Source organism: Diceros bicornis, chromosome 1 (assembly GCF_020826845.1).
Source record: "Diceros bicornis minor isolate mBicDic1 chromosome 1, mDicBic1.mat.cur, whole genome shotgun sequence".
Classification (NCBI taxonomy): domain Eukaryota; kingdom Metazoa; phylum Chordata; class Mammalia; order Perissodactyla; family Rhinocerotidae; genus Diceros; species Diceros bicornis.
Window position 1 is genome coordinate 1,242,215 of NC_080740.1, and position 20,305 is coordinate 1,262,519.

The following is a 20,305-nucleotide window of genomic DNA, read 5'->3' on the forward strand; positions in this document are numbered from 1 at the left end:
AACATTGACTTCCCTAAATACCACCAGTAAAATATGGTGGTCATGCAAAGAAAAGTTTATCATAGTTACTGTGGTAAGAAAAACCACCAACTTGACAGTAATATCTCAAAATGGAAAATTGGGGCAGAGCGTTTTTAGGGACGAAGCTGAGTGATTTTAAGGGAGGTCTTGCAGAAAGAGGATCCATTTTGGAATGGGCAGAGTTTATAACATAAGAGTGAGATGAGTCTCTTCAGGCAAGTCTTGAAGAGCAAGCTATAAGTGTTAACAAATAAACATTCTAATTTAACATTTTTATTTAAAAAGATAACTTTTAGCTATCAGGATCAGATATTTCCTGAAGCAAAAAACTAAGTTATTTTCCTTGGCCCTTGAATTGTTTAACAAAAACACCGGACCATGTGAATGTTTCAAATATTGTAGTAGAGTGGAAGAAGGAATTGCTTTGCATTTCAATGCTCATCACCCTCTTTTGTTTATGCATCAGCCTAAGCTGGAGGATACACCATTATCTTCTGAGGACAGATCAATCCAGATGTATCACTGCTGGCTGTGAAGTGGTCATTTGTATAACTTTTTATGGTAGTCCTTCCAATCACAAATGTCACATTATCTTGTTCTTTTTTTGTGGTAAAATATACATAACATAAAACTCACCATTTTAAGGGACAGTTCAGTGGCATTATGTAGATTTACATTGTTGCACGACCATCACCACCCTCCATCTCCAGAACTCTCTCTTCTTCCCAAATTGAAACTCTGTACCATTAACAGTAATTCCACATTCTCTTTCTCATGGGACCCTGGCAACCACCATTCTACTTTCTGTCTCTATGAATTTAATTTGTCTAGCTACCTCAAGGAAGTTAGAATATACAGTATCTGTATTTTTATGTATGCCTGTTTCACTGAGCATAATGTCTTCAAGGTTTATCCATTTTGTAACGTGTCCAAATTTCATTTCTTCTTAAGGATGAATAATCTTCCATTGTACAGGTATACCAAATTCTGTGTATACATTGCTCCGCTGATGAACATTGGGGTTGTTTCCACCTTTTGGCTGTTGTGAGTAATGCTACTGTTAGGATTGGTATGCAAATATTTGATCAAGCTCCTGCTTTAAATTCTTTTGGGTATATTCTCAGAAGTGGAATTGCTTGATCATATGGTAATTCTATGTTTAATTTTTTGAGGAATGACAATACTGTCTTTCACAGTGGCTGCATCATTAAACATTCCCACCAATAGCATACAAGGGATCCAATTTTTCCACGTCCTTGTCAATATTTGTTAATTTCTGGGGGTATTTTTAATAATAGCCACCATAACAGAAATGAAGTAGATCTCATTGTGATTTTGATTTCCCTAATGTGATTTTGATTTCCCTAATGATTAATGATGTCGAGCATATTTTCATGTGCTTATTGGTCATTGCATAACTTCTTGGACCAAACATCTACTTGAGTCCTTTGCCCATTTTTAATTAAGTCATTTACTATTTTGTGTTGAGTAGTAGGAGATCTTTATATATATTGGATATTAATCCTTATCAGGTATATGATTCACAAATATTTGCTGCACAAATTTTTTTTGGGGGGGGTGAGGAAGATTAGCCCTGAGCTAACATCTGTTGCCAATCCTCCTCTTTTTGCTGAGGAAGATTGGCCTTGGGCTAACGTCCGTGCCCATCTTTCTCTACTTTATATGTGGGACGCCTGCCACAGCATGGCTTGATAAGCCATGTATAGTCCACGCCCGAGATCCGAACCTGCGAACCCCGGGCCACCAAAGCGGAGCATGAAAACTTAACCACTACACCACCAGGCCAGCGCCTCAAATTTTTTTTAATTTTGATGGAGTCAAATTTATCTATTTTTTTATTCGAGTGCAATTGACGTGTAACATTATATTAGTTTCAAGTGTACAACATGATTCAATATTTGTATACATTGCAAAACGATAATTTTATTTATTTATTTTTGTTACCTGTGCTTTTAGCATCATATCCAAGTAATTATTGCTAAATCCAATGCCATAATACTTTTCCCCTATATTTTATTCTGAGAGTTTTATAGGTTTAGTGCTTATGTTTAGCTCTTTGTCCATTTTGAGTTATTTTCTGCATATGGTGTAAGGTAAGAATCCAGCTTATTCTTTTGCATGTGGATACCCAATTTTCCCAGCACTTTTTCTAGAAAAGACTATCCCTTCCCTGGTGGTCTTGGCACCCTTGTTGAAAATCACTTGACTGTATATGCAAAAATTTATTTTCTGGATTCCCTATTTTATTCCATTGGTTTTTAGGTCAGTATCACAGTGTTTGGGTTGTTGTGGTTTTGGAGTATGTTTTGAGTTCGGGAAATGTGCGACTCCCGACTTTGTTCATTTTCAAGATTGTTTTGGCTATTCAGGTTGTCTTGAGACTCCACATGAATTTTAGGTTGGAATTTTTGACTGCAAAAAAGTCAATGGGATTTTGATATGGATTACATTTATATCTAAAGATTGTTTTGGTAGTAGTTATATCTTAACAAATATTAAGTCTCCCAATCCATGAATACACATGTCTTTTCATTTATTTGTGTCTTTAATTCTTTCAGCCATGTTTTGTAATATTCAGTGTCCAGGTCTTTCATCTCCTTGGTTAAGTTTATTACTAAGTATTTTGCTCTTTAAAAGCTACTGTACATGGAATTGTTTTCAAAATATCCTTTCAGATTTTTCACTGATGATGTATAGAAACGCAATTGAATTTTGGTGTTGATTTTTGTATCCAGTATCTTTGCTGAATTCATTTATTAGTCATGAAAGTTTTATTTTTGTGTGTGTGAAATCATTGGAGCTTTCTATGTGTAAGGTCATGCCATCAGTAAACAGGTAATTTTACTTCTTCATTTCCAATTTGAATGCCTTTTGCTTCTTTTACTTGTCCAATTGTTTAGGTTAGGACTTCCAGGACTACATTGAATAGAAGTGGTGAAAACAACATCTTTGTCTTGTTCATGTATCAGAGGAAAATCTGTTGGTCTTTCACCATTCGGTATGGTGTTATCTGTGGGTTTTTCATACATGGCTTTTATTGTGTCAATGTACTCTTTCTATTCCTAGTGTGTTGAATATTTTTATCATGAAATGATGCTGATTTTTGTCAAATGCTTTTTCTGCATCAATTAAGATAATCATGTGTGGGTTTTTTCCTGTATTCTGTTAGGGTGATGTATTACATTGATTGATTTTTGTAAGTAAAACCATGTTGCAGTCCAGCAGCAAATCCCACTTGGTCATGGTGTATGATCCTCTTTTTTTTTTTATTGAGGTCATACTAGTTTATAACATTGTGAAATTTCAATTGTACATTATTGTTTGTCACTCACCATATATATGTGCCCCTTTACCCCTTATGCCCACCCCCCAACCTCCTTCCTCTCTGGTAACCGCTAATCTGTTCTCTTTGTCCATGTTTTTTCTTCCACATATGAGTGAAATCATGTGGTGTTTGTCTTTCTCTGGCTTATCTAGCTTAACATAACACCCTCAAGTTCCATCCATGTTATTGCAAATGGAACGATTTTGTCTTTTTATGGCTCAATAGTATTCCACTGTGTATCCATATATACCACATCCTCTTTATGGTATATGATCCTCTTAATGTGTTGTTGAATTCTGTTTGCAAGTATTTGGCTGAGGATTTTTGCATCTATGTTTATCAAGGGTATTGGTCTGTAATTTTCTTTTCTTGTAGTGTCATTGTCTGGTTTGGTATCAGGGTAATGCTGGTCTCATAAAATGAGTTTGGAAGCATTCTCTCCTCTTCAATTTTTGGAAGACTTTGAGAAATATTGGTATTAAATCTTCTTTAAGTGTTGGTAGAACTTGCCGTTGAAGCCACATGCTCCAGGGCTTTTCTTTGTTAGAAGGTTTTTAGTTACCAACTCAATCTCCTTACTAGTAAAAGGTCTATTCAGATTTTCAGTTTCAGTCCTAATAGGTTGTGTGTTTCTAATAACTTGTTCTTTTCATCTAGGTTGTCAAATTTTTGGTGTAAAATTGTTCAGCAGTACTCCTTTATAATCCTTTTATTTCTGTAAAATTGGTAGTAGTTTCTCCGCTTGCGTTTCGTATTTTGGTTGCTTCAGCTCTTTTCTCTTAGTCAATGTAGCTAACAGGTTGTCGCTTGTGTTGATCTTTTCAAGAACTATCTCTTGACTTTGTTGATTTTCTCTATTGTTTTTTATTCTCTGTTTTATTTATCTCTGTTCTAATCTTCATGATTTCCTTCCTTCTGCTCATTTCGGGTTAGTTTATCCTTTTTCTAGTTCCTTAAAGTGTCAATTTAGATTGTGGATTTGAGATCTTTGTTCTTTTCTTCATGTAAACACTCGCAGCCATAACTCTTCCTCTCAGCACTTATTTTCCTGAATCCCATGATTTTTGGTACTTCGTGTTTTCATTTTCATTTGTCTTAAGATAACTTCTACCTTCCCTGGTGATTTCCTCTATGACCTACTGGCTGTTTAGCTTCTGCACAGCAAAGGAAATCATTAATAAAATGAAAAGGCAACCTATGGAATGGGAGAAAACATTTGCAAACCACATATCCAATAAGGGGGTCTCCAAATATGCAAATAATACAAGGAACTCATACAACTTAGTGACAAAAAACAAGTAACCCAATTTAAAAATGAGCAAAGTACCTGAATAGACATTTTTCCAAAGAAGACATACAAATGGCCAACAGGCACATGAAAAGGTTCTCAACATCACAAACCATCAGGGAAATGCAAACCAAAAGCACAATGAGATATCACCTCACACCTGTTAGAATAGTTATTATCAAGAAGACAGATAACAAGTGTTAGTGAGAATGTGGAGAAAAGGGAGCCCTTATACACTGTTGGTGGGAATGTAAACTGGTGCAGCCATTATCAAAAAGAATATGGAGGCTCCTCAAAAAATTAAAAATAGAACTACCATGTGATCCAGCAATCCCATTTCTGGGTATATATCTGAAGGAAATGAAATCACTATCTCAAGGAGACATCTGTACCCCTATGTTCATAGCAGCATTATTCACAGTAGCCAGGGTATTGAAACAACCTAAGCGTCATCAATGGATGAATGTATAAAGAAAATATAAAAAATATTCAGCCTTGAAAAATAACAAAATCCTGCCATTTGTGACAACATGGACAAACATAGAGAGCATTATGCTAAATGAAATAAGTCAGACATAGAAAGATAAACATTGTGTGGTATCACTTATATATAGAATCTGAAAACAAAGTCAGGTAGTAGAATGGTGGCTACCAGAGGCTGGAGGGTGGGGAAGTAGAGAGAGGTTGGTAAAAGGGTATAAACTTTCAGTTATAAGATGAATTATATCTGAGGATCTAATGTATAATATGGTGACTGTAACTGATAACACTGTATTGTATAATTGAAATCACCAAAAAAAAAAAAAAACAGGTAAGTATGTGAGGTGATGGATGTGTTAACTCGATGAGGGGAATCCTTTCACAGTGTATATGTATATCAAATCTTCACGTTGAACACTTTAAATATATTACAATTTTATTTGCCAATTATATCTCAATGAAACTGAAAAGAAAAACTTCCTCCAAACTTTACTAATAATTGTAAAAATTGTAAATTTGGAAAATTGGCTTCTAAAAACTGGTTTAACAGAATTGAACTGGAGCCAAAATAACCACAATGGGGTCACCTTACTTCAAGGATTCTCTTACCAGAAATAATACATTTTTCTTATTGAATAAGACACATAGAGTTAGGTCTTGTTAGTTGTAGTTAAATGAAACCTAACAGACACACATTTTCTTGCAATTAGCTGTGAGAGCTAGACTGACCATTCACAGCCGTTCTTCTTTGAGATTATGCTGGCATCAAAAAAGGAGATAAAGGGATCTTCTCAAATTCCATGTCTACTCAGACAAGGGAAACAGAAGTAAAAATAACCAAGTGGGACTTCATCAGATTAAAGAGCTTCTGCAAGGCAAATGAAACCAGGATCAAAATGAATAGACAATGCACCAGCTGGGAAAAAATATTTGCAAACCGTATATCCAACAAGGGATTAATCTCTATAATATATAAAGAACACACACAACTGAACAACAAAAAAACATACAACCCGATCAAAAAATGGGCAGAGGAAATGAACAGACACTTCTCCAAAGAAGATATACAGATGGCCAATAGGCACATGAAAAGATGTTCAACATCACTAATCCTCAGGGAAATGCAAATCAAAACCACACTAAGATATCACCTTACACCTGTTAGAATGGCTATAATCACCAAGACAATAAACAACAAATGCTGGAGAGGCTGTGGAGAAATGGGAATCCTCATTCACTGCTGGTGGGAATGCAAACTGGTGCAGCCTCTATGGAAAACAGAACAAAGATTCAACAAATTAAAAATAGAAATACCTTATGATGCAGCTATCCCACCACTGGGTATCTACCCAATGAACCTGAAATCAACTGTCCAAAGAGACTTATGCACCCATATGTTCATTGCAGCATTATTCACTATAGCCAAGATGTGGAAGCAACGCAATTGTCCCTCAGTTGATGAATGGATAAAGAAGATGCGGTATATATATATGCAATGGAATACTACTCAGCCATTAAAAAAAAGACAAAATCGTCCCATTTGCAACAACATGGATGGACCTGGAGGGTATTATGTTAAGTGAAATAAGCCAGAAAGAGAAAGACAGACACTGCATGATTTCACTTATATGTGGAAGATACACCAACACACGAACAGAGAGAACTGTTTGGTGGTTACCAGGGGAAAGACGGGTGGGGGTGGGCAAAAGGGGTGAAGAGATGCATTTATATGGTGACTGACAAAAAATAATGTACAACAAAAATCTCACAATAAAAAAGAAAAACAGGTGTACTTTAAAGTCATATGCATGTTTGAGCAATTAAATATGCTAATAATAATAAGAATGTATTGTTTAATGTCCATATATTTATTAACTTTCCAGTTTTGTTTCTGGTATTGATTTCTGGTTTCCTTCTACTGTGATCTGAAAAGATACTTTGTATGATTTCAATCTTCTAAAATTTATTAAGACTTATTTTGTGGCCTAATATATGGTTCATACTAGAGAATGATCAATATGCACTTGAGAAAAATGTATATTCTACTGTTTTTGGCTGGAATGTTGTGCCTATGTTTCTTAGATGCAGTTGGTCTATGTTGTTGTTCAGGTCCTCCTTTCGTATTATCTTCTGTCTGGTTGTTCTATCCATTATTGAATGTGGAATATTGATTCAATATTCCACAATATGCAATCTCCTACCATGATTGCACAGCTGTCTGTTTATCCCTCCAGTTCTATCAATTTTTGCTTCATGTATTTTGGGGCTCTGTTGTTGTGTGTGTATTTATTTATAATTGTTATACCTTCTTGGTAATTGACCCTTTCATCAATATACAATGTCTTTCTTTGTCTCTTGTAACCTTTCTTTGACTTGAAGTCCATTTTGTGTTTCAATAACTTAGCCACTCCAGCTCTCTTTTAGTTAGTGTTTGCATGAAATATATTTTTCTATCCTTTTACTTTTAGGCTTTTTATGTCTTTGTGTCTAAAGTGAATATTTTATAGGCAGCATATGGATGGAACATGTTTTTGCTTTTTTATCCAATCTGCCTCTCTCTGCTATTTAACAGATTAGCATAATCCACCTACAATTAAAGTAATTATTTGTAAGGAAAGACTAACATGCCATCTAGCTATTTGTTTTCTGTACATTTTATCTTTTTTGTTCCCCAATTTCTCCAATACCGTCTTTTGATTAAGTTGAATTTTTGTAGCGTTCCATTTTGATTCTTATTTCTTTTTCTGTCTAATTTTTAGTTATTTTCTTATTGGATACCTCAGGATTAAAATTAGCATTTTGGGTTTATAATGACTTAGTTTGAAGAAAACCAACTTAGTTTTAGTGTTATGCAAACACTTTGCTCCTATGCATCTCTTCCCTCCCTCTTGATCTGGTTATTATCACAGATTAAATCTATATAATTTATGTGCCCTTTAACATATTTATAATTAATATTTATTCATTTATCTTTTAATGTAGGAAGAAAAGAGGAGTTACAAACCAAGTGTACAATAATACTGGCTTTTTAATTTTCCTATGTAGTTACCTTTACCAATGTTCTGTAATCCTCCTTATGACTTCAAGTCACTGTCTCGTGTTCTTTCATTTCAGCCTAAAGGGCTTCCTTTAGCATTTCTCGTAGGGCAGTTCTTCTGGAAATGAATTCCCTCTAGTTTTTTTAATATGGAAATGTTGTAATTTTTCCTTCATTCTTGAAGATTACCTTTGATGGATATAGAATTCTTGGTGGACAGGTTTTTATTTTTTTTCTTTTAAAACGTTAGATGGCATCTCGCTGTCTTCTGGCATCAGTGGTTTCTAATGAGAAATTAGCTGTTAATATTATTGAGGATCCCTGGTAGGTAATAAGTATCTTCTCTTTTGCTGTTTTCAAAATTCTCTGGTTTTGAGAATTTGACTATTATGTGTCCTGGTGTGGATCTTTTTGAACTTATCCTGATTGGAATCATTGAGATTTTTGGTTGTAGGTATTTCTATCTTTCATCAGATTTGGGAAGTTTTGGGCCATTATTTCTCCAAATATTTTTCTATCCCTTTCTCTCTTTTCTCCCTCTAGGACTCCTAAGATGTGTATGCTCATATGATTGCTGTTGTCCCACAGATACCTTAAACTCCATTAATCTTTCTTCATTCTTTTTCCTTTCTCCTCCCCAGACCTGATCACTTAATGCCGTGTCTTGGAGTTTGATGTCTCCTTCTTCTGCTTGATTGGATCTGCTTTTGAGCCCCTCTAGGTAACTTTTCATTCCAGTTATTGTACTTTTCAGTTCCAGAATTTGTTTGGCTCTTTTTTCTAATTTTTGACTCTTTATTGATATTCTCACTTTGTTTTATATCATTTTCCTGATTTCACTATTTCTTTGTCCAATGTTTCCTTTAGCACATTGAGCATATTTGAGACAGCTGATTTAATGCCTTCGATTAGTAATTCCTATACTTGTGCTTCCTTACTGGAGGTTAGGACTGCAATCATTAAGTGAAAACATCAAGATCCCAGGGCAACTAGCAAATCTCTTAAAAGCTCCTATGTTAATTTTTAACAGCCTTTCATTAACATCGAGGGCCAAGAAACAAAATCTTAGTATTGGAGGAGCTGAAATAAGGGGCTAAAATCAGCACAATAGAATGGAAGAGAATTAAAGCATATGACTTTTACCTGATTTTTTGATCATAGAACCTATTTCTACTAAGTGAGCTCTCCTTGTCACTTACGTAAAGTACTAGAAGAAAGATAAAATAATTCATTCTTCATCTAAATGAGGACTTCGCCTTTAAAATATATTTATATTTTTCAAAAAATTAATATAAATACAATTTCTTCAAAAGCACTTGGATTGTCACTCTCAAAAAGTAGAAAAATAAAAGATTTCAATTCCACCATGCTATTCAATAATACTTTATTTCTCTGATCACATAAGTGGTAAAAAATAGAAAAATCTTTTCTAGTCTTATATTTTTCATTAAACATATTAAAGCAATGATGTGCGTAATTTTATTCTACATATTTACATTATGTAGAATAAATATGTAGAAAATATGTGATGTACATATTTTCTGTTTTTATACAAAAAAGATCTGTGATAAGCTTAATAAGTAATTTTTACTAATTTTACTGATACGTAGTGAATTTGTGAGCATTATTGAATCTGCAACATAAAGTACTAGAAATAATGAGAAATTTATCAGCTACATCACACTCTCTAATTAAGTGTTTGTAAGTGGCAGATTCCTGGGAACCACCTTCTACATACCTAATCAGATTATTCCAGGAATTTTTTAGGATTAATGTCAGTTACATGGACCACAAGAAGTTTTAGGAAACAATGATCTAAATACTAATTGAGTGAGGGAAGGATGTGTATATATGTGAGTTTCTGCTCCTTGGTCTCTACCCCTTATCATCTGGCCTGCTTCCCTACACAAAAATACGGCAGAATGACAGGGCAGCTGGGATACCTTTCTATAAAGGTTCACCAGTTAGAATTATGACCCCAATCAAGATTCACTGATGAAAACGTAGCAAAGGCCAGAGGCAGGAGCTAAAGTGCAGCACTGTGGAATGCCTTATGGATTCATAAGGCTCTCATGCTGGCTCCAATCTACATCCCACTTCTAAGGAGTGAATTGATGCTTTATTTCTTTTCACCGTAATGAACTGGAAAGAAAAGAAACTTTCTGCATATAAGTGAGGACTTTGTCTTTATAATGTACTTCAATTCACTAAAAATCGATACAAAATTAAACGAATTATTGATATCTACAGCAACAAATTAGATTCTAATTTGGTCAAATTAATACATAAAAGCATTTAAAACTATTTTAGTTCTATTATGCTTTTCAAAAATGCCTCAACATTCTGCTGTTTATAGTTAGGTGATGTATACAGAAGAATAATTCCAATTAATCATGTCCATGGAGCATTTATTAAAGCTGAAAATGTTTAATTTATGGATTATGAAATCAGACTTCTGCAGGTAGATGGTGCGTGTTTCCACCATATGCTGTTGGGAAATATAATTAAAAGTAAAATCCCCTGCCAACCCAGAAAACCTCTCCATAACGGCAGAAGAGAAAAAAAACAGTTCTGTTATTGAATATGCATTAAACCTGAATGTGATGTGCACCACAGACAGTTACTAAAGAGATTGTAAAGACGGACAGAAACCTTACCATTTTATATAGCCACATAGATACAAACCATTACAAGGGCTCAAGATAACCAATTACTAGTCCTCAAGTAAGACACATTTCGAGCACCATTCGTCATAATATAGTTCATCCTAAATTCACTCGGTAAATGAGGTAGCTACCTGTGTTTGTTAATTGCCTTTATCAAATGAAAAAAATGTATATTTCTTGTATCCTTATAACAACGGGTAGATTTGCAATGGCAAGCCAAGAGTCAGCTGAAGTTACGGTCATATCCTTCAGGAAACTAGGAAATAGAGGCATTCCCTTCCTTGATGAATATATTTCAAAGATATTTCTCCCAGATCCTTAAAGTAGTATTTCTGGGTTATAAAAGTAGCAAGAGGTTTATTTAGGCTTTAAAAAGATTAACATACATTTCAAAGACGCAGAGAAAGAACTGACAGGTTTTTTTCTCTAAGGAAAGAGAAAGCTGGGGAGGTCTCTTCCCTTGTTTTCAAAATGAAGTCTCTTAGTTTTCACTTATATTTCACTTATATTTGCCCTTACATTACCTAACTTCCAGCAGAATTAACCAAGCAAGTATGGTGTCTGTGCCAATCACTTTGGATTGATTGTCAATGAAAGAGAAGCCAGGAAATATATTTATCAACAACCCAAAGAATTCTAGCTCCACAATTTCTTCTAGAAAGACAGTTTTAGATTTCAGTATAAAATCCTAATATGACGTAGAGGAAAGGTAAAAGGAACCAGGGTTCTATTTAAGGCTACAAGGCTAGTTCATGTAGACCCAAGACAGTGGTTTAAGTCTTTTCACTTAATTCCTCGGTTTTTCCATAGGTGCTGTGAGAAGCAAGAAACTGAATTTCAGAGTAATGCAATTGAGACATTAGTGTAAAGTCATTGATGCTTCCCAAAGAAGAGGCAAGAATTCTGAATTCTGATTTATTGATGTGGAATTCATTTGCTTTATGATGTAATTACAATGGACTCATCATGTTCTTGGCTCCAATTATCTAAAACAAATTCCAATATTAGCAATTATTAAGAAATGGTCATATGATCAAGATTGGTCAATCAGATGGCCTGTTCAAGAGTAGGACTCAGTACTGAGTGACTGAACGAAGCAGCTCAGAAGAGCATTAATTTAGGCGTGGAGGCAGCAGTGACGCTGTGAAGCAGATGCCATGTCCAAGAGTGGCGCCAGGGGGAGAACTAGAATCCAGTTTTGACTAGGGAAGCAGTCACCTCCTCATCAAGCAGTTACACTGGTAACTTGAATTTGAAGAGCCGCTTATTTCCCTTGTATTCTGAGCTTCCTTTTACCATTTTTCAGAATTGTGGTAAAATATACATAACATAAAATTTACCATTTGAAACATTAAAGTGTACAGTTTATTGCAATTAAGCGCATTCCCATTGTTGTGCAACCATCATAACTAGCCATCTCCAGAAATTTTCTATCATCCAAAGCCAAAACTTTGTACCCATTATACAATAACTCTCCATTCCTCCTTCCTCCCAGATACTGGTAACCACTATTCTGCTTTCTATCTCTATAAATTTGAGTTCAGTATTCTAGGTACCTAATATAAATGGAATCTTACAATATTTAACTTTTTTATATAGCTTATTTCAATTAGTATAATATAATATCTTCAGTTTTATCCATGTTATAGCATACCAAAATTTTATTCCATTTTAAGGTGGAATAATATTCTGCTGTATGTATATCCCAAACTTTGTTTATCCATTCTTCCAACGATGGCTATTTGGGTTGCATCTGCCCTTTAGCTGTTGTGACTAATGTTGTTACGAACACTGGAGTATAAATATCTGTTTGATATTTCCATTCTTTTAAGTATATATCTAGAAGTGGATTGCAGAATTACATAGTAATTCTATGTATAAATTTTTGAGGAACCACTTACTGTTTTCCACGGTAGCTTCATCCTTTTATGTTACCACCAGCAATGCATAAGCTGAGTACAAATTTCTCCACATATTTGCCAATACTTGCTATTTTCTTGTTTTTTATTTTATTTTATTTTTTTTGCAGGGAAAGATTCGCCCTGAGCTAACATCTGTTGCCAATCTTCCTCTTTTTTTTTCCTCCCCAAAGCCCCAGTACATGGTTGTATATCCTAGCTGTAAGTTGTTCTAGTTCCCCTGTGAGAGCCACAGCCACAACATGGCTACTGACAGATGGGTGGTGTGATTCCATGACCGGGAAGTGAACCTGTGCTGCTGAAGCAATGAATGCCGAACTGTAACCACTAGGCCATCAGGGCTGGCTCTTTTTTTTTTCTTTTTAATGATGCCACCCTAATGTTTGTAAAGTGTTATCTCATGGTGGTTTTGATGTGCACTTCTCTAATGATTAATGATGTTGAGCATCTTTTCATGTGTTTATCAGCCATAAGTATGTCTTCTTCAGAGAAATATATAGTCTAATCTTTTGCATGTTTTTGAATTGAGTTGTTTAGTTTTCGGTGTTGAGTTGTAGGAGTTCTTTATATATTCTGGATGTTAATTCTTTATCAGAAAAATGATTTGCAAATATTTTAACCCATTTTCTACATGGTCTTTTCACTCATTTGATATTATCCTTTGATGAACAAAGTTTTTAATTTTGATAAAGTCCAATTTATCTTTTTCTTCCTTCTGTTGCCTGTGCTTTTGTCATATCCAATTGTATATTGTCATGTCCAATAAATCGTTGCTAACTCCAATGTTTTGAATTTTTCCCATGTTTTCTTGTATCAGATGTACAGTTTTAGTGAAGAGTTTAGTTATTTGATCCTTTTTGAGTTAATTCTTATATATGGTGTAAAATGTGAGTCCAGTCTCATTATTTACATGTGGATATTCAGTTTTTCCAATACCATTTGTCGAAAAGAACGTCTTTCTCCTATTGCATGGTCTTGGTACTTTTGCCAAAATATCACTTGAACATTTGAGACTCTTGTGCACTGTTGGCAGAAATATAAAATGATGCAGTCATTATAGAAAACAGTGTGGAGGGTCTTCAAAAAATTAAAAATAGAGTTACCATATGATCCAGAAATCCCACTTCTGGGTATATAGCCACAAAAATTCAAAGTAAGATCTCAAAGTGATATTTGCACATCCAAGTACATTGCAGCATTATTGGATTACAATTTTTGCAACTGTCCCTTCAAGATCTTGTTTTCAATTTTTTTGATATACACCCAGAGTGAGATTGCTGGATCATATAGTAATTCAATTTTTAATTTTGGGGGGCACTTCCATACTGTTTTCTCTAGAGGTTGCACCATTTTACAACCCCACCAACAGTGCACGAGGATTCCAACATCTCCATATCCTTGCCAACATATACGTTGTGGATTTTTTGTGGGTGTTTTTGTTTTTTTATGGTAGTCATCCTAAAGAGTGTGAGATGATATCTCATTGTAGTTTTATTTTGCATTTCTCTGATGATTAGTGATGTTAGGCAGCTTTTTATATGCTTGTTGGTCATTTGTACATCATTTTTGGAGAAATGTCTATATATCTATTCTTATGCCACACTGCATGGCATATATATATGTGGCAGACCTTATGCCACAGTACCACACTGTCTTGATTATTGTTGCTTTGTAATAAGTTTGGAAATCAGGAAATGTGAGTCCTCCAACTCTGTTTTGACAATTCTGAGTCTCTTGACTTCCCATATGATTTTTAGGAACAGCATGTCCATTTCTACAAAGAAGCCAGCAAGGGATTGTGATATGAGTTGGGTTAAATCTGTAGATCAGTGGGCAAGTATTGCCATCTTAATAATAAGTCTTCTGATCCATGAACATGCGATGTCTTTCCACTTATTTACATCTTCTTTATTTCTTTCAACAATGTTTTGTAGTTTTCAGAATACAAGTTTTGTACTTCTTTTGTTAAATTAACTCCTAAGTATTTTATGCTTTTCAATGTTACTCTAATTGAACTTTTTTCCTAAATTTGGGGCTGTTATTTTTGGATTGTTCATTTCTCTTGTATAGATATACAATTAATTTTCAAATATTGATCTTGAATCTTGCTGAACTTATTTATTCATATAAACAATGCCAAAGTGGATTCCTTGGGATTGTCTATATATAAGACTATGTCATCTGCAAATAAAAATAGTTTTACTTCTTTCTCAATCCAGATGCCTTTTATTTCATTTTCTTGCCCAATTTACCTGGCTAGAATCTCCAGTACAAGGATGAACAGAAGTGGCAAGAGCAGACATCCTGGTCTTGTTCCCGATCTTAGGAGGAACGCATTCATTCAGTCTTTCACTATTTAGCATGATGTTTGCTGTGGGTTTTTTATAGATACCCTTTATCAAGTTGGGGAAGTTCCCTTCTGTTCCTAGTTCAAGTGTTTTATCATGAAAAGGTGTTGGATTTTGTGAAATGCTCTTTCTGTATCTATTGATGTGATCATCTAGTTTTCATCCTTTATTCTATTGAAACGTTGTATCACATTAATTGATTTTCAGATGTTAAACCACTTGTGCATTCCTGGGATAAATGTCACTTGGGCATGGCTTGTAGTCCTGTTTATATGTGACGGATTTGGTTTCCTAATATCTTGTTGAGGATTTTTGCATCTATTTTCATAAAAGGTGTTGGTCTGTAGTTCTCTGTGCTTGAGATTCTTTGTCTGGTTTGGTATCAGGGTAATACTGGCCTCACACAATGAGTTGGGAAGTAATCCTTCCTCTTCTGTTTGTTGGAAGAGTTTGTGAAGAATTGCTGTTAGCTCTTCTTTAAATGTTCAATAAAATTCACTAGTGAAGCCATCTGGGCCTGGGTTTTTGTGTGTAGGAAGTTTTAAAATTACTAATTCATTCTCTTTGCTTGTTATAAGTCTATTCATATTTTGTATTTCTTGAGTAAATCTCAGTATTTGTCAAGTTCTGGGAATTTGTCCATTTCATCTAAATTATTTTGTTGGCATACAGTTGTTCATATTATTCCTTTATAATCTGTTAGATTTCTGCCAAGTTGGTAGTGATATCTCCTCTCTCATTCTTGATGGTAGTAATTTGAATCTTCTCTCTTTTTTTCTTGGTCAAGCGAGATAAAGGTATGCTAATTTTGTTGATCTTTTTAAACCAAGTTTTTGGTTTTCTTATTGTTTCAAGAGTTCCTTACATATTCTAGATACCAATCTGTTTCATATATGTGTTTTGCATTTCTCCCAGTCTGTAGCTTGTGCTTTTATTTCCTTAGTGTCTTTTGAAGAGAAGAAAAGTTTTAAATTTTGATGGAGTCGAATTTATCAATTTTTTTGTGGTTTGTGTTTTTTGTGTCCTATCAGAGAAATCTTTGCCTAATCAAAGAGCATTAAAATTTTCTCCTGTGTTTTCATATAGAAGTTTTATAATTTTAGGTTTTACACTTAGGCCTATGAAACATTTTGAATTAATATGGTCTGTGGGTAGGTTTGAAGTTCGTTTCTTGGATATGGAAGTCCATCATATGTTGAAAGACTATTTTCCCCCCATTGATTTGCCTTTGCATTTCCATCAGAAATTGCCCGTGCGTGTGTGGGTTTATTTCTGGGCTCTCTATTCTGTTGCATTGATCTATGTGTTTATCCTTTCAGCAATATCACACTGTCTTGCTTTAGTCTTTATAGCAAATCTTGAAATCAGGTACTGTAAGTCTTTTAACTTTGTTTTTCTTTTTCAGCATTGTTTGGCTACTCTAGTTTCTATGTTTCTACATAAATTTTAGAATCATCTTATTAATTTTTATTTTAAAAGAGTACGCTGGGATTTTGATTGGGATTGAATTCATAGATCAATTTGGGGAAAGCTAACAAGTTAATAACATTGAGCTTGGAATTCATTAATATGGTATGTCCGTCTACTTGGATCTTTGATTTCTCTCATTTGAATTTTCAGTATGCAGATTTTGCGTGTTTTGTTGGATTTATACCTAAGTACATCATGCTTTTGGTACTATTGTAAATGGTATTGTTGTTTTAATTTTAATTTTCAATTGTTTGTCACTACTGAAACCACCTCAGAATTACGCATTACAGTTTAGTCCAATTTAGAACATGCTTCCTTCGCTAAAATGTTTTTGTAAGTTGTTTTTTCACAGAGCATGTGCAGAAGATGGAAACCTTGTCCTCAGATGACCGAGAGCAGCACCAAGACCAAAAAGTTCCCTGACCACAGAACTCAACATGACGTAAAAGTGGTACAGGGAACCTAATGAGAAGCAAGGGGTCCCTTGATTTGTAGCACACCAGACTTACAAGATCTTTACGCTCCCACCACCCAGTCAGATTCTGCCAAGCTAGCATTTTACATAACCACTTCTACTTCCAACTCCTTAGAAGTCTGTCCGCACTTCAGCCTGGGGAGACAGATTTGAGCCTTGCCTCCTGTCTCCTTGCTGGTCGACCCTGCAATAAAGCTCTTTCTTGTCTCAAAAACTGGTGCCATAGTATTGGCTTCTGCGCACGTTGGGTTGCAAGCCCTTGCTCAGCAACACTGCTATATGGAAATGCAGTTGACTTTTGTGTATTGGTCTTGTATCCTGTGATCTTGCTAAAGTCACTTATTAGTTCAAGTAGCTTTTGTGTAGATTCTCTTTGGCATTTCTACATAGAGAATCATGACTGAGAATAGTTTATTTATTCCTTTCAGCTCTGTATGTCTTTCATTTATTTTCTTGCTTAATGCACTGGCTAGGAACTGTGGAATGACCAGTGTGCTTTTTATTCACTAGTCTTGTTTAACAAATTATTTTTAGAATCCTCCTTTCCATAAAAACAAACCCCTTAAACAACAAACCTCTGGATGCATTTCAGGGGTCTGTGAATCTGAAAAATATAAGCAACTTTTTATATTAATATGTATATCTGTATTTTCTAGGAGGAAATGGGTTCATAGCTTATATCAGACTGTCAAAGGGATTTATGTCGTCAAAAGGGTTAAGGAACTAAATTTTCAGTAAAAGCCTAGGTATATATAAAGAATTTTCACGATACTGTTTTTCACATATACAGCAATGAAAGTTAAAGAACAGTGATTTTTTTTCTTTTTTTTTTTTTTTGTGAGGAAGACTAGCCCTGAGCTAACATCTGTCACCAATCCTCCTCTTTCTGCTGAGGAAGATTGGCCCTGGGCTAACATCTGTACCCATCTTCCTCCACTTTGTATGGGATGCCACCACAGCATGGTTGACAAGCAGTGCATCGGTGCGCACCCAGGATCCGAATCTGGGAACCCCAGGCCACCAAAGCACAGCACACACACTAAACTGCTACACTACCGGGCCGGCCCCAGTGATTTTTTTTCACCTTGCTCTCTCTCCCCTCCATGGGAAAGAATAAATGGTTCTCAACAGTTTTGGCCCCTATTACAACTTTTGTGTTAAAGACAGGCAAATATAAATCTTGGTAGGGTTTGGTGGTAGGACTTGCTTAGAATGCAGAAAAAATATAGATGAAGTAAGGCCAAATCCCTAAGTCAAAGCCCACAAAAATAAAAATATACCGAGAAGGGCATAAGAGAAAAACTCACTGGTTATGCATATATCAAGCTTGTTATCCTAAGGTGCTCTTGAGAAACTGAATAAATCATATTGTCTCATTTACATAAATATAAAAAGATTAAAAATTTGGTATATTTTTATCTCAAGTTTGGTTTAAATCAGCCTATTTAAATAAAAAGTTAGGAAGTAGGATTGAATAAAACCAGAGACAAACAGTAAATGGGATTATTTTTAAGACCTTCTTCAAACAACTGTAAGATGTTAAAGCATTGTCACTAGTGTCACATGAAAACCTAGGACTGAAATTAGTGAGGATATTAATAAGCACAAATTCCCAAAGGTGTAGGTCTTTGCTAGCCTCCACTATCTCCTTCTGTGGAAGGAAAATCTTGTCTATGATTATGAGTCAGTGTTAGCATTAAGATAACTAGTAATCACTTGATAGGCCAGGGAATTTAGTTTATCCCAATAGTGAAGAGAATACCATCTTCTCACAACAGCCATTAGCACCACTGAACATAACAGAAACATATGTGGTGCTTCCTATGTGCCGAGCACAGTTTACTCGACACTCACAACAGCCCTGCGAGTAACCGTCCTCGTTTTATCCACGATTTGGCCCCAGGTGGCACTGGGGAGCACCTTTGTGATATTATCCTGGCCTAAGGAATCCTTCTCTACCTCCACACCCATTCTACAAGGACTGCATCCCATATCATTTATCCTCTTCTGATACTCATAGAAAATCGCTTGTATCTCTTGTCCTCTCTCACAGTGATGGAATAAATGAAAAGGAATAAGAAAAGTTAACATAGATTGTGGTATATGAGAAAGCCATTTGGTTTACAACTGACTCAGCCTGAACTTCTTTTTCCAGAATGGCCTATCAAGCATGCATTGTACATCTGCTATAAACATTTACAGTGTCCCAAAGCCAAGAATGATGCCCTTAAAGATAGGGATGAAAGCCTCCCTCACAGATCAGCATTTCTTTGAAGATAAGCATTCCTTCCCAGAAACCAGTGTCAGATTGACCTGCTGTGTACATAGCAAAACAGCTTTTGTAATAAAAAGAAAAAAACAGTATTCCTGTCATGTTTGATGTTCCTTGTTCCAAAACAGTATCTAACCACGCCATACACCTCGCTCCTCCGGGTGCTTCCTGCCCCGGTGGAGCTTGGTCTCCCGGGCTACAGTCCTCCAAACTGGTTCATATATTAAACTCACCTCTATTTTGATCTATAGATTGATTATTGGTTATTCACATTGACATTATGTTAGAATCTCCATTAGGGCACTTTTCACCATATATTCTATTTGTCTCAAGGGTCCATGTGCGTGCATATCTTCTCTGTGTACCAGGTTGAGACCATCTGGAGGTCAAGAGCTTACCTTGGGAGGTCTTCCCCGCCACAGTGATTTGCTTGAGTCTTGCACATATGATAGGCAATCTATGTTTATTATAATGAATCTACTAAATGTTATGTTTGCATACAACTTATCTTCCAGGAATGTCCCACAGATAAACTTGCTCATGTGCAAAGCTACACACACATTAGGCAGCACAACTTAATGGTAAGAGCCTGCTAGGATGGAATCCTAACTCTGATACTTCCTTGCTGTGATCCTGGGTAAGTCACTTAACCCTTCTGTGCCTTTGTTCCATCACCTGTAGTGGAACTAATAATACCACCTACCTCAGAGAGTAGTCATGTGGATTAAGAGAGTTCACTTTTGAATGTGTTTAAAAGAGTGCCTGGCACATAGTAAAATATGTGTTATTCTTTCTTATCATTCTTGCATCATTGTTTCTAATAGCAAAAAGCTGGAAACAACCTAAATGTCCATCAACAGGGGACTGGGATGGGATTAAACCACTCATAGCACATCCTTAATGGAATTCTATACAAACATTAAAAAGATTAGGGATCCAAAGAAGATATACAAATGACTAATAGGTACATGAAAAGAGGCTCA